General features: G+C 31.8%; 3 long non-coding RNA genes across 3 annotated transcripts; all 3 read right to left on the bottom strand.

The window, feature by feature from the left end:
• Positions 1-15,653: 15,653 nt before the first annotated feature.
• LOC114266508 (uncharacterized) lies at positions 15,654-16,503 on the bottom strand. The gene is made up of 3 exons (XR_014328440.1): positions 16,299-16,503; positions 16,136-16,214; positions 15,654-16,036 (listed from the first exon to the last, which is right to left on the bottom strand). It is a non-coding gene; the product is annotated as an uncharacterized LOC114266508 (long non-coding RNA).
• Positions 16,504-16,924: 421 nt separating this feature from the next.
• On the bottom strand, positions 16,925-18,002 carry LOC114266509 (uncharacterized). Its single transcript, XR_014328439.1, has 3 exons — positions 17,778-18,002; positions 17,415-17,516; positions 16,925-17,087 (listed from the first exon to the last, which is right to left on the bottom strand). It is a non-coding gene; the product is annotated as an uncharacterized LOC114266509 (long non-coding RNA).
• A 173-nt stretch (positions 18,003-18,175) lies between these two features.
• On the bottom strand, positions 18,176-18,761 carry LOC145789939 (uncharacterized). Its single transcript, XR_014328437.1, has 3 exons — positions 18,570-18,761; positions 18,372-18,422; positions 18,176-18,297 (listed from the first exon to the last, which is right to left on the bottom strand). It is a non-coding gene; the product is annotated as an uncharacterized LOC145789939 (long non-coding RNA).
• Positions 18,762-19,062: the final 301 nt, after the last annotated feature.

The following is a 19,062-nucleotide window of genomic DNA, read 5'->3' as shown; positions in this document are numbered from 1 at the left end:
ACAAACTTACAAGAAAGACAAGTAAGAAGACAAGTAGAGTTTGAGAGAATGCCTTAGTATTCACATTGAGAAAGCTTGTACAACTCTTGGATGATGGATAGAGCAAATGAGCCCCTCTCCTATTTATACACATCTAAGGCCTTCTCTAGACTATTTCAGAGCATACAAGAATAAGACTATGGAGAAGCTTCTCATTGAAGCTTTCCTTATTCTACAAAAGGGTTCTAGAATCCTCCCTAAAAATATCTATACAAACATCTACCTCATTGTAGAAGTAGGTACAAGGGTCTTTTACCACTTCTATTTCTCTAAGAGATTCTAAAAGGTGCTATTTTGCTTCCATTCCTCTAATCTTCATTTGAATGCTCTAGAACGTTTTCTTAGATCCTTCCATGTACATTATAGAATTATGTACCATATTCCTATATTTTCTCAAGTCTTTCAGGAGCTTCTAAAATATTCCATTAGCCTCTCTTCCTCAAGACTTCCTCTTGGTAGGCAATTCTATCTAGGTAATTTGGCGAGACGTGACATTAGGTCATGCTCTCCATGGGCAAGCTGCACAAAATCATTCTTAATAGATTAGCAAAAAATTACAAAAAATCAGATTGAAAACATGCATATATACACAGAACCGTTAGCGTAATTCATCAAAAAATTAATTTTTTTTACCGGGCAATCAATGGAATAGCGACCCTCTTTGCAGAATTTGGAGCACAACCTCCTTTGAAGTTAGTCATATTCTTTACCATCTGTGAAGTATACAAAAATTGATGAAATTTTAATGAAATCAACAATTATCACGTATCTTATTTCTAAAAAAAGAAAAAATAAATTATCACATATTAGTTGGGGAAACACCGAAATGTGTAGAGATTACTTTCACTACAACATTTTCTTAGTTTAGTGACATTTGAAAGTGCCACAAAACTATTCTTCTAATGACATTTTTTGGTCTTGTGGCATTTTGAACAAGTGCCACTTCTATCGGTGCCACGGTAGATACGAGTGCTACGGTAGATACTTGCAAGTGCCACTGCACCATCATGGCTGAAAACTTTCAATGAAATTTTAATGTCATGGTAGATATTATTTGTGGCACTTTCAAGCGCCATTAAAAAAAGATTTAGTGACATTTGTAAGTGTCATTACACCATCAAGACTATACTTTCAGTGACACTTTAATGTCATGGTAGGCACTATTCGTGATGCTATCAAGTGCCATTAATGACGATAATTTGTTGTAGAACAATTTGATCCGCTCTTGCGGAGACTCGAACCGCCAACCTTCCGCACCATAAACCTTATACACCATACTCTTCCCACTACACCTCTATACCACCACATGATTATATATTAAACATACATTATTTATATAGTACATACATCCATATTAATATAAAAGTATATGTATAAACATAATTATTTTATTGAACATAATTTATGTAAAATAAACTATTTACTACCAAAATTTAAAAAAAAAAGACCACTTTTGGCGACTAAAAAATTCTATACTTTTGGCTAGTAATTGTTTTTTAGTTGCTAAAAAACTTAACTTTTGTCGATCAAAATCGGATTTGGTCGCCGAAGATGCACTTTCAGCTACCAAAATTTTGGTCACCAAAAAATTTTATTCTCGCCTTAGGATTTTAGTTCTCCTGCACTAAAAATGACCACTTTTGGTGACTAAACTTATTTTTTAGTCGCCAACTGTAGACTTTTGGCTACTAAAATTTTTTTAGTCGGTAAAACCCATATAATCAGCGACCAAACTTATTTTTAATCGCCAATTGTAGACTTTTGGCTACTAAATTTTTTTAGTAGCCAAAAAGCTTTACTTTGGGCTACTAAAAATTTTTTAGTCACTAAAACCCATATAATCAGCGACCAAACTTGGTTTTAGTCGCCAATTGTAGACTTTTGGCTACTAAAATTGTTTAGCCGCCAAAAAGCTTTACTTTTAGCAACTAATGCTGCTTTGGTCGCTGAAGGCTATACTTTCAGCAACCAAATTTTTTTGGTCAGGAAATTTAATCGCCGAATATGCTTTTTCCTGTAGTGTATATTGAGTTTAATTTATTTATTTTTAATCATTTACTGCATTTTAAAAATTTAGAAAATATATTGGCATTTTTTGTTTTTTCAAAAATGTCATTATAAGTTTGGAAAGTTTTTGGCTTAGTGGCATTTCTCAAAATGCTATAAAATATTTGTTTATAACACTTTTCACCTAAGTGCCATAAAAAAATAATTTGCACCTACCTAGTGTCCTGACATTTTTTAAAAAATGCCATTGCAACTAAAATTTAGTGGTATCTGTTGGTAAATGTCACGAACATAATTTTTTGTGTCATTGTTTTATAAAATGTCATAAAATTGATGTGACATTTCTTTATTGAAATGCCACTAGAGCCTTATATGTTTTGTGGTTCTATGACATTTTTCTAAAACATTTAATGCCAATTTTTATTTTTGTGACATTTTCTAAAAACATGCTACTAGTGTAGTGTCACTAAAGTGTAAATTTGTTGTAGTGACATTTTTGTTGTAGTGAAGTGACACTTTTTTTAATTGAAATGCCACTAGAGCCTTGTATGTTTGTGGCTCTATGACATTTTTCTAAAAAATGCCACCAAATATTCTTATTGTGACATTTTTTAAGAACATGCCACTAGTATGGTGTCACTAAAATATGTTTTTGTTGTAGTGTTGTGATACTTGTTCATTGAAATGTCACTAGATCCTTTTATGTTTGTCGTTTTATGGCATTTTTCAAAAACGTGCCACTAAATATCATTTTTGTAGCATTTTCTAAAAATATGTCACTAGTGTAGTGCCACTAAAGTATTTTTTTGTTGTAGTTTTGTGACACTTGTTCATTGAAATGTCCCTAGAGCCTTTTACGTTTGTCGTTTTGTGGCATTTTTCAAAAACGTGCCACTAAATATCATTTTTTGTGGCATTTTCTAAAAATATGCCACTAGTGTAGTGCCACTAAAGTATGTTTTTGTTGTAGTGTTTCAAACTCACATATTAATTCATGAATTTAGGTAATGATTTGGGAAGAAAAAGAAAAAAAAAAGTATATGAAATATGAACAAAACACAATATTAAAGAAGAATTATAAAAAAAAAAAATCAATCAACAATAAAAATAAAAATAAAAAAGAAGTCACCCATGCAAATATAATGCGAATATAATCAGTGTGTATGTATATAATTCCACAGATAATATGCAAATAACTGGGATTCTTGCCTTTCTCTGATTTGAGGAATTGGAATTTATCAAAAGTAATAGAAAAAAGCGGGGAAAACAAGAACGTACCTTGATAGAGAAGGATGTTAATTAAAAGCTCTTCTTCAATGGCGATTAAGGAACCGAATGGTTGGGACAATAACGAACTATAAAACATGATCAAAAAATTAGATATAAGTATAAAAAAAAATGAAAATGAAACATTTAAAAAACTCAATTTATATTCAGATCCAAGTTTATCCTCCTTGTATATGAAATTGAACAAGATATTCACAGAAATTTAAATAACAAGAAAAATCAATCAAGAATCAATAGTCAAACTCACATGTTGGTTCAGGAATTTAGGTAAGGATTTGGGAAGAAAAGAGAGGGGGGGGGGGGGAATGTGTGAAATGTGAACAAAACACAGTATTAAAGAAGAATTGGAAGCAAAAAAAAAAAAATCAATCAACAATAAAAAAATAAAAAAAAGTCACCCATGCAAATATAATGTGAATATAATTAGTGTGTATGTATATAATTCCACAGATAATATGAAAATAACTAGAACTCTTGCCTTTCTATGATTTGAGGAATTGGAATTTATCAAAAGCAATAAAAAAAAAAAGGAAGAAAAAATAAGAACGTGCCTTGACAGAGAAAGACATTAATTAAAAGCTCTTCTTCAATGGTGAATGAGGAACCAAACAGTTTGGACAATAACGAACTATAAAAACAAGATCAACAAATTACATATAAGTAAAAAAAAAAAATGAAAACAAAACATTTAAAGAACTGGGTTTATATAACCCAAGTTTATCTTCAATTTTTATGAAATTGAACATGATACTCACATAAATTTAAGTAACAAGAAAAATCAATCAAGAATCAACAGAACAGTCAATCATCTTAATTTAATCTAGGTTTAACATAATCAATCAAGAATTGAAATTTTATTGATTGCTGGAAAAAAGATACCACGGAGAGAGAGCTGATTGAAGAGAGAACACTCTGTATTTATTTTTATTTTTTATTATTTAACTCTGTTTAACTACCAAATTCACACCAATTTCAGTTGAAACCGTTTAGCTGGACCAGGGCGGCCCATGTGTTAGGCCCACCAACCCGCCCAGAATTTTATTTGTTAGCACTTAGCACTAGAGCTTGCATTTACCCACTTTATCACACGGATTGAAAATGAAAATTTTAGGGGTAAATTACCCTTTATCTTGAAGGTTTCAAAAATTATAGAATGTTTTTTTACTTTTAAAATTATTATATTAAGATTCTTTCACCGTTAATTTTTTATTAATTTATTTAATAAAATATATTGATATTATATTTATGTTATGTATTATGAGTCAAAAATTTCAACATTATCCTTATATTGATATTATATTGATGTTGCTTGATGTATCTAAGTCAACCTAACTCACAAACTTGCAAGAAAGATAAGTAAGAAGACAAGTAGAATTTAAGAGAATGCCTTAGTATTCACTTTGAGAAAGCTTGTACAACTCTTGGATGATGGATGGAGCAAATGAATCCCTCTCTTATTTATAGACATTTTAGGCCTTCTCTAGAATATTTCAAAGCATACAAGAAAACAACTATGGAGAAGCTTCTCATGGAAGCTTTCCTTATCCAACAAAAGGGTTCTAGAATCCTCCCTAAAATTATCTATACAAACATCTATATCATCGTAGAAGTAGCTATAAGGGTCTTTTACCACCTCTATTTCTCTAAGAGGTTCTAGAAGGTGTTATTGCTTCCATTCCTCCAATCTTCATTTGAATGCTCTAGAATGTTTTCTTAGATACTTCCATGTACATTATAGAATTATGTATCATGTTCCTATATTTTCTCAAGTCTTTCCGGAGCTTCTAGAATATTTCATTAGCCTCTCTTCCTTGAGGCTTTCTCTTGGTAGGCAATTTTGTCTAGGTAATTTGGCGAGACGTGACATTAGGTCGTGCTCTCCATGGGCAAGCTGCACAAAATCATTCTTAATAGATTAGCAAAAAATCAGATTGGACACATGCATACATACACAGGATCGTTAGTGTAATTCATCCAAAAATTAACTTCTTATTACCGAGCAATCAATGGAACAACGACCCCTTTTGCAGAATTTGGAGCACAACCTCCTTTTGAAGTTAGTCATATTCTTTACCATCTGTGAAGTATACAAAAATTGATGAAATTTTAATGAAATCAACAATTATTACATATCTCATTCCAAAAAAAAAAAAAAAAAAATTATCACATATCAGTTGGGGAAACACAGAAATGTGTAGAGATTACTTTCAAACTCACATATTGATTCATGAATTTAGGTAATGTATATGAACAAAACACAATATTAAAGAAGAATTTAAATAATAAAAAAAATCAATCAACAATAAAAAATAAAAAAAGCAGTCACCCATGCGAATATAGTCAGTGTGTATGTATATAATTCCACAGATAATATGCAAATAACTGGGATTATTTCCTTTCTCTCATTTGAGGAATTGGAATTTATCAAAAGCAATAGAAAAAGGGGGGAAAACAAGAACGTACCTTGATAGAGAAGGATGTTAATTAAAAGTTCTTCTTCAATGGCAATTCAAGAACCAAATGGTTGGGACAATAACAAACTATAAAACAAAATCAAAAAAATAGATATAAGTATATAAGAAAAATGAAAACGAAACATTTAAAGAAATCAGTTTATATTCAGATCCAAGTTTATCTTCCTTATATATGAAATTGAACAAGATATTCACAAAAATTTAAGTAACAAGAAAAATCAATCAAGAATCAACAGTCAAACTCACATACTGGTTCATGAATTTAGGTACGGATTTGGGAAAAAAAGGGGGAGGGGGGGAATGTGTGAAATGTGAACGAAACACAGTATTAAAGAAGAATTGGGAAAAAAAAATAATAATCAACAATAAAAAAAAAGTCACCCATGCAGATATAATGTGAATATAATCAGTGTGTATGTATATAATTCCACTAATAATATGCAAATAACTAGAATTCTTAACTTTCTATGATTTGAGGAATTGGAATTTATCAAAAGCAATAAAAAAAGAGAAAAAAAACAAGAATGTGCCTTGACAAAGAAGGATATTAATTAAAAGCTCTTCTTCAATGGTAAATGAGGAACCGAACGGTTTGGACAATAACGAACTATAAAAACAAGATCAACAAATTACATATAAGTGGGAAAAAAAATGAAAACAAAACATTTAAAGAACTGGGTTTATATTCAGACCCAAGTTTATCTTCCATTTTTATGAAATTGAACATGATACTCATAGAAATTTAAGTAACAAGAAAAATCAATCAAGAATCAACAAAACAGTCAGTCTTCTTAATTTAATCTAGGTTTAACATAATCAATCAAGAATTGAAATTTTATTGATTGCTAGAAAAAAAGATACCAATAGAGAGAGAGCTGATTGAAGAGAGAACACTTTTTTTTTTTTTTTGTTCAACTATCAAATTCGCACCAATTTCTGATGAAACCATTTAGCTGGACCAGGGCGGCCCATGTGTTAGGGCCACCAACCCACCCGAAATTTTATGTGTTAGCACTTAGAGCATCCACAATGGATGCGTTAATGAGTTTGTTAGTGTCAGGCGTTAGTTTTTGCTCAACCAAAAATACTGTTGGGTGGTGTGTTAATGTTGTGTATTAGTGTCAGCTGTTAGATTATTTGTTAACTGCAACGAGTGTCTTAGCCAGCGAAGGAGAGAGAGGAGCGTGCCTAGAGGAAGTCCTCCCGGAAGTCTCCCAAGACGTCTGGCCAGAAATCCACCCCGGATATCCAAACCCTTCAAGAAAAGAGAAAAAAAAAAAAAAATTTTGGTCTGACCGGTTGACCAGTCAACAGCAATTTTTTTTTTTTATTACTTGTTGGGATTTTTTTTGAGCTTGAAATTTTTGATTAAACTAAATTATTTATTTATTTTATTTATTATATATATATATTCTTAATACATCCCTTAACACATCCATTGTATCACCATTCATTCACTATTCACTCGTTAAATTAACAAACCCTTAACACATATTTTTTTGTCTCACTTTTAACACTTTTTGTCATATAACAAAACTTTAACACATTCATTGTGGATGCCCTTAGCACTAGAGCTTACATTTACTCACTTTATCACACGGATCGAAAATGAGAATTTTAAGGGCAAATTACCCTTTATCTTACGTGGTTTCAAAAATTATAGAATTTTTTTACTTTTAAAATTATTATATTAAGATTCTTTTATCATGGATTTTTTATTAATTTATTTAATAAAATATATTGATATTATATTGATGTTATGTATTATGAGTCAAGAATTTCAACTTTATCCTTATATATTTAAATAGTAAATTTCACTCACCTTTCTCTAAGATTTTACAAAAAAAATAATAGACTCATACATTATTTTTGTAATGTTGAATAAAATTATTAAATTCTATACAATATAAAAAAAATCTAAATTGTTAAGATATTATAAAGATATTTATAATGTTGAACAAAAATTATTAAATTCTATACAATATTAAAAAATCTAAATTGTTAAAATATTATGAAAATATTGAACCAAAAACTTATAATTTTCATTGATAAAATACTTAAAAAGATACAGTTTCTAATTTGTAATTGATAAAATCTATGCAATATTAAAAACATACATAAATTATAGAGTAAAATGAACTCCTTGGATCTATGGAGCAATTCTTGAATATTGCATAAATTTGTAATTGGGTCAAGTTTTACTCTATAATTTAGATATGTTTTTAATGTTTTATGTTTTGCTCTATAACATGAAAGAATCTTAAGCTTTTTGTATTCGGTTCATTTATATATATAAATCTATATTAATAATAAAAAAAGTTAGAGATTAACGTATTATACCTTCTATGTGTTATTAAACCCTAACTTAGATCAATAAATGTGTTTTTAAACAATAAATAAAAATTCAATCTATAGTTAAAAAAAAAATTTAAAAAAAAAAAGGAATCATTGCTCATTTTATTACATAGAACTAAAATCTTTATAATAACAAGCACATATATAGTAGAATTACCACACATTTCCTTATCTTAAAATAAAATTAAAAAAATTGAAGAAGAAAAAGAAGAAGCCAACAAATTGATCACTATCAAACCTTATACTAAATTAAATACAATTCTTCATTTGAAAATTACAAAGCAAAATATAAAAGATGTCAATTTTTATTTTTTAAAAAGACCACTAATTTTATGAATACCTATTTTGAGAAATTAGAGTTTGAATAAAAATTTAAAAATACATATAGGTATTTGATTTTTTTTTTGGTATGAAAAATACTTATTTGGAGAATTATTTCTCTCTTTTCATTTTCTTTATTTTATTTCTTTCATTTGGTTCTTTCTATTAATTTCCTCATTCATTTTTTCATAGTGTCACTGCAATCTATTTATTATTATTATTATTATTATTATTATTATTATTATTATTATTATTATTTGTTCTCTTTTCTCATGCTCTTTCCTCTATTTTTTCATCATTTTTTTCTTTCATCAATGTTAGCTAACATCACCCAATACCACAACTTACAAAACATAAATTTTTCTTTAACTTTATAAACATATTTTTGTATTAAAAGAAAAATAAATATAATAACATTTCATATTTACAATAAAAAAAAGAGTTAATTATTTAAAAGTCTTAGTTACAAATGTTATAGTATCTCATATCCTATTTAAGATTTTTTGAACTAATAAGTCCTATTTAGTAAAACTGAGAATATTATTAGTTTTTTTTTTCAATTTTTAAAATTAAGAATATTATCAATTTTGCATAGTAATGTTCCAGATAATTGTTTTACTAACTAATGAAAAAAAATAGAGTAAAAGATTAAACGTTTTTGCCCTTCTACTTATTGGTTTGATTCAACTATCCAATAAAACCGAGAACATTAACAGTTTTTCCAGTTTTAAAACTAAAAACATTATTAATTTTTTTCATTTTTAAAGTTTTTTTTTTTTTTTCAATTTTGCACGTCAATGTTCCATTATCATACTCTTTTATAGACACAAAATTTTTAATTTTGTACAAAAAAATAATTCAGTATTTTAAATTTTTTCAATATTTTTTCTTTTTTGCACATAATTTTTTTTTTTTGTTTTTTCAATTTGAAAGTTGATATTTTATAGTTTTGAAAATCAAAATAAATATCAAATCATCATATTTCTGTATAGATAATCATAAATGATGAACAATCATCGTTTAAATAATAATTTCGATTATTAAAAATTTAATGGGATTTAAAGGTCCAAAATATCTTAATTTGGATTTAATGGAGTATAAGTTCATAAATTAGGGCTTGTGTATAAATGTCCCAAAAAAAATTGACTTCTAAAAATTACCAAATACTACCTCATAAATATATTTTTAAAAAAATGTCATTTTTATCTTTTCACAATCCTATATTATTCTCAAATTTTAATTTTCATCTTTGAATCTTTCAATTTTCAATTGATGGATATTTAAAATAAAAATAAAAAAAGGTCAATATTTCTCACTTTATTTACAATTTTTTTAAAAATAAATATAAAAGTGAAAAAATATCTAATCACATTACAATAAGTTAATATTAATTGATAGGGAATGAAAGATAAAGAAATTATTTGAAAATAATAAACTATTTAAACAATTTATCATTTCTTACATACAATTAAAATGAAATTTTACTTGAAAAAAAATTATTTTAAAATAATAAAATACTCAAATAATTTGTTATTTATTACATCTAAAATTTATATCTCCATCTTTGTTTCTCTCATTTAAATTATTTTTATTAAATTAAATCTTAAAATTAATTCAAATAAGAAACATGGATATTCTTTCTTACTTTCATTAATGATTGATATTTTTTTTAACTTATAAAAGTTCAATAACTTATAGGGGGAAAAAAATACAAAGTCAAGGAATTAAAAAAAAAAAAAAAAAAATTGTAAGAAATAAAATGATAATTTAATATATAGATAAATTATGAATAGTATTTAAAGGGTATTATGTTCATTTGCACAACCAAGTTAAATTAACGGGAGGGGAGCTTCTATTAGCACCCCAAAAAGTAGGTTAGATATCCCATTACTTTGAACAACCAAATAATAAATTTGAAATTTTATTTATTTGTTTGGACACCCCAAATAATACCCATTCTAACCTTAAAAATCCCAAAATCTTATACAAATCTACTTTGTACACCTCACTACCAATAAATAGAGGAACAAAAATCACATTTGGGGTCTTTGGAATTCCAAGTAACGAAGAGAGATTCTGGATTCATTTGAGATGAAAAGAGTTTCCGAGACAAAGAGGGTCTCTGTTTTTCTATACAATCTGACCATTTTGAGTTCCAATTGTTCATATGGATACAAAACAAAATATATTTGTCCGAATACTTAATTCATAACATGTGAAATTTGTTCAGATACTCAGTGCCGAACACAAAAAAATTGGTTCCAGTTGTTTTATATGAATACTTAATGCCGAACATAATATATTTGTACAGATACTTAATTTCAAACATGTGAAATTTGTTCGGTTGCTCAGTGTCAAACCAATTCGGAAAACCAACCTATGAAAACAATGAACAATAATTAAAAACTTTTTTTCTCTATACAAAAAATTGCTTAAAAACGTATTCTTTACTGTCTATTGTTTATTTCAAAATGAAATAGAATGTAAGAATGATAGATTAGAGTAAATAGGGTTAGGCTAAGGTTGGATATGAAGATGCAAAGTAATGAATGTAACGCCCTCAAAAAAATAACATTAAACTCATCCATATAGGGACATGCATTGATACATAAAGGTCCACATTCATCTATTCATCAGGGTATTTCATTACAACAGTATTACATGTTTACAACACAAAAGCAAATGCCCTACGGGCTTACAACTTTCCAAGTTAACACTTGGTTACAAAAGAGAGTGCTAACTCAATTACACCTTAAGCCCTTGGCTTAAAACTATATGTAATACAATCAAGGAAAATAAGACAGCCAAAGTATGTTCGCCTCTAGCCTCCCAAGCTATGTCCTTAGAGATGGCATGCTACCTGTACCTGAAAATGATGTCCCCATATAGGGTGAGCCACAGCCCAGTAGAGATATACTAAACCAACTATGAACAATGACTAAGAGATTAGCAACTGGTAGATGGTCAACACTTACACTTCCATTTACATCTTATTACAATTCCATGATGGTCAAGTCTAGGTTACAATTCAACTTCCATTTCTTATTCAACTTTGAGTTTGAAAACAAGGTTCAGCACTTTGGCCAAAAGATTTGATGAGACTATAGTTCATCACTAGAACATTTTCGAAATTCAAGGTGGATACACATTTTGGTGTTGTATCAATAACACATAAACTACTTACATACTTCACAAATGATGATGATATACATTTTAGTGCTATATCAAATCAAACAAACTTTTCAATAGATAAGCATATGAGCTATATCACTACTACAACAGATAAGCATATGAGCTATATCAATACTACAATAGATAAGCATATGAGCTGTATCAACACTTCAACAGATAAGCAAATGAGCTGTATCCTCACTACAATCGGAGAGCATATGAGCTGCATCTCTGGGTCCATCCCCCATCTTCCCTTAACCATTAACCGGTTTAGAGGTACATCCCTCATCTTCCCCTAAACCGTGGAGTACGTCCCCCATCTCCTCTCATACACAAGTAATGCATATAAACACAGAATCACATACGCAATCAATCAATACATAAAGTTAATGTATTCTATCAACTGTCTACACATAATGCATATAAACACATTGGTCATATGCACAATCAACCAATACATAAAGTTAATGTATTCTATCAACCGTCATACTCTATGACACATCCAATTGATTAGATTTAGTTTGCCTAATCATCATGCATTGTCTACAACAATCAACACTACCCTCCACCGGTAGCCCAAAACAATTATTTCTAAGTAGGAAATAAATGCACAAGTGGATAATATATCAACATTTCAACTAGATGAGCAATAAAAGATTCGACTACACTCTTTAGTCCTATACATTCCCAATTTCAACATTCTCAATTCAATTTCTCGTTTGCTTCAATTAATTATATGCATTAATTAATTAAACCAATTAGGGCAAATTACCATAATTCACAAAACAACCCTAAGGTTTCATTTCCATCAATGTCCCGACATTAATCTCATTTCTCTATGCCTAACATGCATATAGGTTTTTATATTTAAAACCCCAACTTTTGTAAAATTACACAAAGGCCCAAACTTTCTCAAAATTACCCAACAACCCCCAAACATATCAAAATGCTAAAATTCAAAGACAAAGCTCATAAGATGGAGTAGGTTATTCCTACCTCGAATGATGGGACTCAACGAAGGAGATAAAGAAATGGAAATGCTCCAAATCCTGAAATTTTCAGATTAAAAGATAGCCCTCGACGATCAACACAACTTTTGTAAAGGCCCAAGATGATAAAACAACTCCTACTAGACCAATCCTAAGAGAGAAGTTAGGGTTTTAGTGAGAGGAACTCTCAAAATAGCTTTTTGGAAAAGTAAGAGAGAGAAAGGATATTGAAAAGTGAACAAAATGGTCGGATCTCGGCTTTATATAAAAGTCGCCCCGCTCGAGTGGCAAAATCCCCGCTCGAGCGTTACTCACAGATCCCCGCTCGAGCGTCCAATCCCCCACTCGAGCGGCGGATGCACGCTCCCAGAACTTTTACAGACATGGTGCCCGCTCGAGCGTCAAACTCCCCGCGCGAACGTCGGACACAAACTCCAGCTCGAGCGGCCAATCCCCCGTTCGAGCGTCTACCACTGCAGACGAAATACTGGATGGGTGGTTTCCCGCTCGAGCGCCAACACCCCCGCTCGAGCGGACAAGCAACAACAGAGTCCCGCTCGAGCGTCAAAAGCGCCGCTCGAGCAGAGAGACCAAAAACTGGGCAAAGATTTTACGTTTTAAAACACAACCAACTTATTCCCAACTTGCCCAACACAACCCAAAGCTCAAACACAAAGAGAAAGGGATAGAAAGAGGATAAGACAACAGCACCCTTACGAAACCGAATCCGGATTACAGTTAAGCACGAAAGGGAAAACCGGGATCGCTATAATGAAAGTATGAAGAGAAGAGAGAAAATGAATATTTGCACTGATAATGACACTATAACAAAAAAAGCCTTTGGTGAGAGACTGATTTTGTCTCCAAACATCAAATTTTCGTCACTAAAGTGATCTGCAACGAAAAAATTTGTCACCACATTCGTGGCCTATACGTCATCGCTGAAAGTACCTGGTGACGAAAAACAGTTTCGTCGCTTATTTTTGATTTTTGGCGACGAAATATTTCGTCTCCAAATATTGAATTTTTCGTCCTCTATAACATCAATTTCGTCGTCAAAACTAAATAATATTTTATTTTAATTGTTTTTCACGATGAAATATTTCGTCACCAAATAGATTTTAGTGACGAAAGTTTTCCTCACCAACGATATGAATTAAGGTGACAAAAAAAATTGTCACTAAAATGAGCAGAAAAGAAAATTCTTCAATGACAAAAAATATTTTTGTCACTAAATATTTCAATTTAGCGACGAAATATTCAGCAAATGTGACGAAATTATTTGTTTGGTATTATATCATTAGTGACAAAATTATTCGTCATGTTTTTTGAAAACTAATAGCGACATTTTTTATTTCGTCACTAATAAAAATTAAAAATTTGAAAATGGGGGTACTATTTTCTTTCGAAATTTTTTCTTTTCAGTAACAGTTCCCTGTGCATTTCAAAAACCTGTTCAATAAAATATCTATTACAAATCAATACAGAAATCTGTTCATTTTCATAAACATCACAATCGAATTTCAGCACTATCCACAAAAATATAATATGAATTGCATGCGGATTATAAACATGTCTCCTAATATCCACAAAAAACGTCTACTAATATCCACAAAAATATAATATCAACTGCATGCGGATTACCAAACACATCTCCTAATATCCAACAAAAACATGTCTACTAATATCAAGAAAAATAAAATATCAAAGGCAGATTACCCAACATGCCCTGTAATACCAACAAAAATAGAAAATTTACAACGCAACCAAAATACATGTAAGGTAAAATGGACAAAAACACAAAATGAGCTACCATCTACCCTCCAAATTACCAAGCATGTCCATATCAAATCTCGAATCTGCAAAAAAATGAAACACAAAAAAAATAAAAATAAAAATGCAAGTTAGACAATTATTATCTTATCCATAAAATATACAATTTAACATGCATTTTTCGAATTAGTTTTCAAATCGGGAGTCTGGTGCAAGTTCCGTAAGTTTCCACAACTCACACTGGTCCCTCCTGAGGTGTTTGAGGTGTTCCTCGGCCCGTCTCGTGGCTGTTGCACAATTTTGGCCTCCGATGGCCTATTTTCAAGCTCAAGTGTGAAAAAGTACATTTTTCCACTTAGTTTTCAAATCGGGAGTCCCGTGCTAGTTTCGTAAGTTTCCACAACTCACATTGGTCCCTCCCGAGTTGTTTGAGGTGTTCCTCGGGCCGTCTCGTGGCTGTTGCACGATTTTGACCTCCGGTGGCCTATTTTCAAGCTTAAATGTGAAAAAGTGCCTTTTTCAACTTAGTTTTCAAACCGGGAGTCCCGTGCTAGTTCTGTAAGTTTTCACAACTCACATTGGTCCCTCCCGAGGTGTTTGAGGTGTTCCCTGGGCCGTCTCGTGACTGTTTCACGATTTTGGCCTCCAGTGGCCTATTTTTAAGCCTAAGTGTGAAAAAGTGCCTTTTTCGACTTAGTTCTCAAATCGGGAGTCCCGTGCTAGTTTCGTAAGTTTCCACAACTCATATTGGTCCCTCTCGAGGTGTTTGAGGTGTTCCCTAGGCTGTCTCGTGGCTGTTGCCCGATTTTGGCCTCCAGTGGCCTATTTTCAAGCTTAAGTGTGAAAAAGTGCATTTTTCGACTTAGTTTTCAAATCGGGAGTCCCGTGCTAGTTCCGTAAGTTTTCACAACTCACATTGGTCCCTCCCGAGGTGTTTGAGGTGTTCCCCGGGCCGTCTCATGGCTGTTGCACGATTTTGGCCTCTGGCGGCTTATTTTCAAGGTTAAGTGTGAAAAAGTGTCTTTTTCGACTTAGTTTTCAAACCGGAAGTCCCGTGCTAGTTCCATGCCTACATGTTGGAATAGTTTTCGACTTAGTTTCATGCCTACATGTTGGAATAGTGCAAATTTCAAAGTAGTTTCCTAATTGGGAGCCACGTGCATTTTTCAGTGTTTGTGATGTTTCTCGGGCTTTTACATGCATAGTTCACTATCTTAGTTGAAGAAGAAATTTCTACTAAATTAACATAGAAACATAATATACTAACCAAGAAGCTTGTCCATCAGAATCTGAACTTTCCCCACTCTCAAAATTTCCCATGATACCTTTCTGCCTCAAACACTCTATGATACTTTGTATCTTCTTGCTTTGTTTCTTCTCTGACTTTTCAAACCTTGCAATTTGTTCATTTTATTGTGCTATTTGCAGCTCGAGGCGTTGAACATAGTCATTATTTTCAGCAGGTGCAACAGTTGTATTCACAGAAGAAGAAGGCCTCATGCCGAGTCCTTTCACATAACCTGGCCTTGGCTGAAGCACCTTGACTGACAACTCCTCTGGGGTCAAGGGGATCGCACTAGTCTGCGAGAGGTGTTCTACTTGCATCTGTATCATGTTGTCCTATTAATTTGAAATAAATCAAACAAGTATTAGTTATTCTACCCTACACAACAAAATAAATAATATCATCAAAATTGAAAAGCATTGCCTTGTACATACATAATTAACTTGGCTCTCCGATGAAATCCATTCATGCGTGTCCGAATTGTAGTGGATGGACTTTGCCATTTGCAATTATCTGCTTCATTTGTTTGTCAATGTTAATTCAATGATTTAAATAACAAAGCCTACTAATCCAATAAAATAAATTAGTAGAACGCACCGAGCTGTGTACCCTGACCAGGATTGATTTTGATCCACATCGATGTTTTGTTTTCATTTGCATCCTATTATTCACATTAGCTAGTTGTCTCCTACTGGTGCACGAAACTGTTCAGGTATAGGAACTAACATCTTCCCATCCTTCTTGACAATGCGATGGGCCTGTATGCCGCGTGTCGGGCCACGACCACGTCTGTCATGTGATGCTATAAGGATATAATATTAATTGAGTTAGTAAGTAAACAAATGCAAGTCAAACCTTAAAAACAACTTTGCAAACTTACCAACGATGCTAGATGCAGTCACCTCATCCTTAGGTTGCACATTATGAGGTGGTAAGGGTTGGGTACCGACCTCCTTTGCACTAAAGTGTTTTTTAGATAAAAACGACTTCTTTGCACATGTGGTTCCATGTTTCTGAAATGGGTGTTACTAACAAGTGCCTCTAGGGTACATGAAAAAGACAGAAGAATTGAAGAACACAAGGTGCTTTTAACTGAATTTAATGCAATTTTTATTAAAAATAATACACTTTTCACTTATTTTCAATAAACTTTTTAGCTTAGTTCCAATGTTAAACAATGCCCCAGGGGGACTCTTTAGTATTTGCCTTCTGAAATTTATACAACGAAGACGTGCCTAACACATGAATGACGAATAAAATGAATTCTAAAGAAAATGAGTTATAGCAACAAACGAAACCAAATTAACATACCTGGACAAACCTATAAAGGCCGGGAATGGACATAGCATCTGCTCCTAGAAGTTTCAAACCAAAGTCAACATGAGGCTGCAAACTCAGACCAAGAGGGGGAGAGAGAATCAAACTTTTGACAGTAAAAAAGAAACACTGTTACTTATGAAGCCCACATGCAGTTTCGAAAATCTGATGATGAATAAAAATATCCTAAGCCTGTGTCTGCTGATTCAAGGATTTGAAGAGAGATTTAGAAAATGAAAGGAAAAAGGAAAAAGAAAAAGTGAACAAAATTTAGCTTATATTTCATTCACTTTTCCCTCCTGTTTCTTCTCCTTCCACAAATCTTTCATCCTATCCAAACACACCCTTAATCCAACATCTCATCAACCAAAGTTACCACTTTTCATTACCACGTACCTTCTCCATGAGAGATACTAAGATTTTGGCAAGACAAGGAAAAGTTGGGACCAATGGCTTCAAGGTGATACGTGGACAGGCAAATACTTGCAAATCAATCACCTGAAATACTCCAAAGGAACATACAGTCACTAATGAATACAAATAAGTAACGAAGTGTCCTCTCCCGATAAACTAATGTTCATTCATCCACTTACCAAAAAAGGAGAGAGAGAGAGAGCACAAACATTTTGCAACTGTTTGTGCACATAGGTTAGTTTTTCCAACAAAGCAGTTTTACAACTATCAATTTCTTCAACACCAACTAGTTATTTTTAACAACTATCAATTTCTCTATTTAACAAAAAACAAACAAGCGAACACCTGAACACTGGCTCTCAACCCAAATGCCTTAGCTACAACGGTGATGTTAGGATTTCCTGCCCATTTCATGGATGGTTCCATTATCAACTCTTTCTCCTCAGTGAGATACACTTTCATTCTTGGCATGAAATGGCATCAAGTATTGAACATTTTACATTTTGTTTCCCATAAAAACAAGTTACATGAATTCTCACTTAATTAACATGTTTTCAAACCATTGGACCTTACGAATAAATTTCTAAAGAGCTGCAATAATGTAAATTATGCATAGCTTCTCATTGCATCACAATAATTAGTCAAATGAAATACTGGCATAAGAGTGAAACTTCTTCACTCATATTTGTCTAACTTTATGGCACCCAAGTGTGATTGAAACATTGAGAGAAAAGGAAAGCAACCTTGAAAAGCAGGAGATATGGAGCCCAAGCTCAGTGCTTCGAATTCAACTGAATCAATTTTGTATTTTGGAATTTGCTCGGCAATAATGGGCCCTGCTATATTTTTCAGTCTTGCAGATTGCCTGAGGGACCTTAAACCATCAATACACAAAATAGAAACCTCCAAAAATTTTAGTTCATGTCCAAGTAAACATACCTTGTCCAAATAGGGCCACATTGTTTCAATGAATTTGTTAAGCCAATCAACCTGTGCAAAACTAGAACTATAAGAATCTTACATGAATATGCAGCAAGAATGTGTATAAACAATATTTTTAAGAATACTCAATAGTCAATAGGTAGTAGGCATAAGTTTATAGATGCCCGAGTATATTTTTGGGAAGTCACAGGTTACACGGTGATAGTCTGGATTTTTCACCCAGAGAGATATCTCTGGAAGCAACCGCTGCAAAGTTTGAGAGTCTTGCTCAACCAATGGACGAATAACAGGATCCTGAAAAAGTTTCAAAAGAGATGGAAAACCAATAAAAAAAGGTTCAATTATATTAACCACTGGATGTTAGCATCAATTCTATTTCCTTTTTTACTGCCTTATGTATGTATTGGACAAATATGCAGGAAGGACAATTAGGGACAATACCACTCACTAATAGATTGTAACAATACATACAGAAAACAAAATAAATTGACAAAGCTAGAGACATATAATAATGAGTGGAGGTTGAACCAACCAACAGTATCAATCATTTCCTGCCCTGCTGCTCAATACTATGTGAATTTTTAGAGTACAAGTTGGAAGAGAAAATCACATACGTAGTTTTTAATCAGCTCTAAAAAAATCATCTCAAATTGTTTTCAGATGGGGTTGGTGACTATACAATATCAAC

The sequence above is a fragment of the Camellia sinensis genome, chromosome 4 (assembly GCF_055761805.1).
Source record: "Camellia sinensis isolate YWXY chromosome 4, ASM5576180v1, whole genome shotgun sequence".
In the NCBI taxonomy this organism is placed as follows: Eukaryota; Viridiplantae; Streptophyta; class Magnoliopsida; order Ericales; family Theaceae; genus Camellia; species Camellia sinensis.
This window is presented reverse-complemented; position numbering and strand designations above follow the sequence as displayed.